We start from the raw sequence: 5,684 nt of genomic DNA, 5'->3' as shown, positions 1-5,684 counted from the left end.
TCTTCCTGCAAACCCTCGATTGCCTCAAAGAGAGAGAGAGAGAGAGAGAGAGAGAGAGAGAGAGAGAGAGAGATCATGGTGCACACATGAGAGAAAGAGAGAGAGACTATTACCTTTTCCTTTGGATTTCTCATGAGTGTACCTTGCTTATTGCTACATTAATGAACTCATTTTGTCATTTAATTCAAGGAGCAAGCGCAAGCCTATGAGGTGCTAAGTGATCCAGAGAAAAGAGAAATATATGACCAGTATGGTGAGGATGCACTTAAGGAGGGAATGGGTGGAGGAGGTGGCCACAATCCTTTTGACATTTTCGAGTCCTTCTTTGGTGGTGCCAATCCTTTTGGAGGTTTGTGCAAGCTATTCTACAATTAGAAGGATGTGAAGTAGTGCCAAGAATTGTTTGAGTTTAAATTTAATGCTATGTACTTTTTAATATGAAACATTGTAGCTAGTACGATGAGTTGTTGTTATAAATTTGTAAATGTGTTACCAAATTGTATTGACTCTTGAGCATGTGGTAGCAACCGAGGCAGTAGACGTCAAAGGCGCGGAGAGGATGTTGTCCACCCTCTGAAGGTCTCTCTTGAGGACTTGTACAATGGCACATCTAAGAAACTATCTTTGTCGAGAAATGTCCTTTGTCCGAAGTGCTATTACGTGGTCTTTGTATTTGCTCAATGTGAAAGAATGCCTATGGTTATTCCTTGTTGCAGGAGAGGCTCAAACGGCCTCCATGAAAGGTGCTGGTTGTCAAGGGTCTGGTATGAAGGTTTCTATAAGATAGCTTGGCCTTGGTATGATTCAACAGATGCAGCATGTTTGTCCTAAATGTAAAGGTTCAGGTATGATTCAACAGATGGTGCATGTTTGTCCTGACTGTAAAGGTTCAGGTATTGTCTTCTGGGTTACGCCTTTTTGAAATTTTGAGGAAAAAGAATTGGACTGTTGACCAATATGTGTTGGTACAGGTGAAACTATAAGTGAGAAGGACAAGTGTACACAATGCAAAGGTGAAAAAATAGTACAGGACAAGAAAATGATGGAAGTTCATGTGGAGAAAGGCATGCAACATGGGCAGAAAATCACATTTCCAGGAGAAGCAGATGAGGCGGTAGGTGCCCCTATATGCAAGGTTATCAATCGACTTTGACGCGGTTGGAGCCGAAACTCTATAACTATTTTTTCTGGCAGCCAGATACTATCAGAGGTGATATTTTCTTTGTTCTGCAACTCAAGGAGAATGCCAAATTCAAAAGAATCATTTTTGGGGGCGACACGTTGGAAGCCTGCAAGGTTGGTCTTCTGTGCTCCTGTGGCTCATTGTGGATTCACCTTAATTTATGATGATTAATTGAGATTTTTCTTGCAGTTTTATAATAATTTCTCCACTGCCCTAAAAGGTATTGTTGGGACAAGCGAGGGGGAGGTGACCGAATCATCGTCGTAGAAATTTTCTATAAATATGAGAGTTCCATTGGAGTTAATGTATCGCAAATGTAAATATGAGAGTTCCAATTGGAATTCATCATGTATAGAAAATGTCAGCTTTTTACACAGATGGAAAGAGGCTTATCCTCAAGTTTTATAGCGCTGCAATTGGCTACTACAAAGTTTGTAGGTGTTGTTCCCGAGGCTAACACTTCAGGTTCATTTGAACCATTACTTGTGCCTGATTGGACGATAATATGATGAAATTTGGTCAGGTTTGGACGAGCATTTTCCAAGAATAATGTGAAGAACACTCTCAACCTACTCCATGAAGATGATATCATCTTCATGTTCTTTAGGAACATGAAGATGATATCTGTCATGCGTGTTTTGAAGCATATGCTCTCTTCCCTGTAATGTATAGTCGAAAGGATATAAAAACACATGCTTAGCAATCTATCAATGCTTTGTAATGAATCAAAGCCTCGTACTTCGGGCTCTTATCATTATATATATGCCTTCCATCCCTTCATTGTGAGAGAAATACACGTTCAAAAGTTCAATGAGAACAATGCCTTTGATGATGTGTTGTGCAAACTTTCTTTTGGCAGAGATTTTCCTTCTGAGAAATGTAAGAAATTGCTGTGAAAACTCATTGAATTCCTGGGAACATGATGACGCCGACAGAAGTAAAGAAATATGCATTCCCCATTACTAAAATGGGAGGTATATACCCATCGCCAGTATATGTCCATCCCTGCCATGATAATGAAGAAGAGTTGCAAATACATGGAAAAAATCTCATTGTGGGCAGGCCCTCGTGATCCCTCACATTGTTTATATTTATATTTTCTTATGAAAAAAGAACTAAAATACTTTTTGTGTTTTAAATTTCAATTTTATTGTTTTGAATTTATTTATTTCTCTGTAGATCGAGCTCCCCCTTGGGACTTGCGGATGAGTAGCCGCCTGCGATGCAGTCCAGCATAGTAGGGCTACTATAGCCCCTCACGGCATAGTAAGTGAGTACAGTAAGTAGTAATTTAGCCACACCTTGTAAGTATCATAACATTTTAAGGGTCCTATCCCATATCTAGCAAAAAGGTGTGGGTCTTTTGAAACCCAAAGTGTCGACAATCTATGGAAAAATACAACCTAATTTGATGCTTGAAAAAACTACAAGCAGGTAGTGAAGTAAGTGTGTGTGTGTAGCTATGGATGTCTTCTCCTTCAAGTCTCCTTGACCTCTCACAAGATATTGCAACCACCATAGATCCTCACATATGAGTCAATCTAGGATAGGCCAAAGAGTAGGGAAACCCATGCTCCACCCAACCATCCTACCTATATATATAGGCCGGATGGCTAGGTGGAGCTACCCTCTGGAGGTAGGGAAACCCATGCTCCACCCAGCCATCCTACCTATATGTATATGCTGGATGTCTAGGTGGAGATACCCTCTGGCCTCTCAAATAATGAATGGATTTGTTGAAATATTTATGACATTGAAAGCTATCTTAGATACCTGCTCATTTATTGTTTTCTCCAAAGGTTGGGTTTCATACTTGATGTCTCCTGAAGCATGTGGGTTTCCATCAATCACCTCTGCAGATACTAGAGTTGACTTATCCATAGAAATTAATCCTTGCTTCTTAGGGAATTCTTCATCAATGAAATAATCCATGGCACCAATATCCAATAGAGCTTTCACCTCCACTTGATCTTTTGTTACACAAATCCTTATTGGTATGGAGAAACTAGATATTGCATTAGCATGTAGGAAGAGACCTTGTTGAGTTTTGGCTTGCACATGATCTAACCACGTAGTTTCTACTAGTGTCTCATGTCTATGTTTTTGGAACTTGATGGAGTTGTAGTGCTCTGTAGCTTAGGTTTTCTTTTGTTTGGATGGATTTGAGCAATATGGCCCACACACCCATAATACATGCAAGGCCTATTTACTCTTCGTTGCTCCTTCTCTTGTTGTGAGAGCGGTTTGAACTATGTTGCATCCATTTGCATGGTTTGGTGTCAATTTATGGATTCCCTAAAATCCCTTTAGTAGAGGATATTGTTGTATAGGCAGTGGACGGGGTTTCCTCCTGCCTCTTCTCTTAACGTCTTTAAGGACCCTACTATCACACTCTATGACTTCAGACGTGAACTCACTTAGTGTTTGAACCTCCAACATAGTTAGCAAAAGATCTTTTACATCATGCCTTACACTTCACAAATATTGAATGATAATGTCAAGTTAAATCAAAAGTGAATTGCCTAAATTCGGATGCATAGACCAATGCACGGGGAGGGTCCTGTTGTAATTTATGAAGCTTGGTTTCAACAACTCTTGCCATATCTACTTTCCTAAAGGTTTCTAAAAACTCTCTTGCATGTAGAGGAGAGTCCCTTTTGAGTAAGGATGTAGACCAAGAGAGGGTCGTACTTGAGAGGAGTGTGCGATGAGACCAACTTGAGAGGCACCATTAGGGTAGCACTCAAGCTGCCTGTATATGAACATCCTTACTTGTTTGAGGAAGCCTATAACTTGGATCTTGTCCCATTAAGCTTTTTAAATAGGCTAACCATAGGCTCCTTTCTATTTTGTACTAGATTGGATAAAGCTATGGTTTGATTATGGCCATGGTTGGCTTTGAGTAGCTCTTGGATTTGGCATTGAAGTTCTTGCACCATTGGACTTTGAGTGCGGTTTCTCTCCTAATAATCGTGCATTGCTCTCATGTAGCTCATGAATTTTTGGCTACAAGTTTTGCAAGGTGGACACTACACCTTCCAAAATAGATTCCATGTCTTGGTAAGACTAAGAAGTGGAGTCTTACCAAACTATTACGAGTGCATCTCAAGCTAGAGAAGAGAGAGGGAAGACCCTCACAATATACAATAGCTTGGAACTTGATTGTGATGATTAGTCTTGATTACAATACTTAATACATGATTAAGAGAGCTTAGTGCAAGACTTGGATTACAAGAATGGAGTACAAGGCAAGGCTTGATTAGAAAAATAAGCCACGTTTACAAAAGACAGGAGCTAGAAGAAGACTTACTTTGCAGGAGCCTCACAAATGGTGTTGACAAGGCTTAGGGTCTTGTAGCCCAAGATTTCCATTTATACTAGTGCTTAAGGAGATTAAGAGGGACACATATCAATACAAGAGTGTACCACATGGCTTGTCATGCATGTCAATGCATGGTGCACATACATGGTGACACATCGCATAGGAGGTTTGACACATGGATGTTTCCATAAGCGATGATGTTGACAATCCTTTAGAAGCTTCATGTAAAAACTTTAAAAGCATAGGAGGTTTGACACATGGATGTTTCCATTAGCAATGATGTGGTATGACTCATGGATGTTTCCATAAGCGATGATGTTGACAATCCTTTAGAAGCTTCACGTAAAAACTTTTAGAACCTTCTAAGATCTTCCTTATAGAACCTTCCAAACTTTTATGGGAGCCTGCATTTGTTGCATTGTGGAGATTCCACAAACTAAAAACCAAACAAGATTTCAATTATTTACAAGAAAAAGTAGGTTTAATTAATTTAAGAAATATCAAAATTTTAAATGTCTACCTAACTCTGTTCTTCTCTAAGGTTCCTTTAGAATGCCAAAAAAATAGTATTCTAGTTATAAGTCTCGATAAATACCTTAGATTTTGGTATAATCTTGGCTATTTCAGTAGTTTGCCTTTTAAAAACAAGGTCCAAAAAATGTTTTTTTGCTTGCTCCAAAGGCCTTCAAGAACAAGGGATTAAGGAGTGCATCCATAATAGTTTGATTCCATGATGTGCTGACTTATTGCATTTTTTTTTATGATTTAGTTTGATAAAGACTCCTTTTGTTTAAGAGCTCATAAAGGTTCATTTCATTAAATTGTTTTATAATTTCATATACTTATTAGATTTGCCTTTTCTTAATATTTTAGTTTGTGAAAGAGTCCTTTTATTTAAGGTCCATTTCATTAAATTATTATAATATTTCTTATACTTATTAGACTTATATTTTCTTATGAAAGCATTAAAATATTCTTTGTTTTGGTTTGTCAATGGATCCCTTTATTTTACTTCCTTTGTGTTTTGGAATGTCAATGTGAGTCTTTAACCTTGTTGTTTAAGTTGAGTCCTTTTGTAGCATAGAAGGGATTTGCAATTATGTGTATGTAATGGACATTACAATTTTATAACAAGCGAAAGGGTCACGATGGCTTTCTAAAACAATAAGAAAGTGATAA

General features: G+C 38.3%; 1 pseudogene; it reads left to right on the top strand.

Annotated features, from left to right (window-relative positions):
* Positions 1-189: 189 nt before the first annotated feature.
* LOC147457215 (dnaJ protein homolog) lies at positions 190-1,503 on the top strand (annotated as a pseudogene).
* The last annotated feature ends 4,181 nt before the right edge of the window (positions 1,504-5,684 follow it).

The sequence above is a fragment of the Adiantum capillus-veneris genome, chromosome 5, assembly GCF_014529385.1.
Source record: "Adiantum capillus-veneris isolate H3 chromosome 5, ASM1452938v2, whole genome shotgun sequence".
Classification (NCBI taxonomy): Eukaryota; Viridiplantae; Streptophyta; class Polypodiopsida; order Polypodiales; family Pteridaceae; genus Adiantum; species Adiantum capillus-veneris.
Note: the sequence above shows the minus strand (reverse complement) of the source record. Positions and strands in the feature narration are given on the sequence as shown.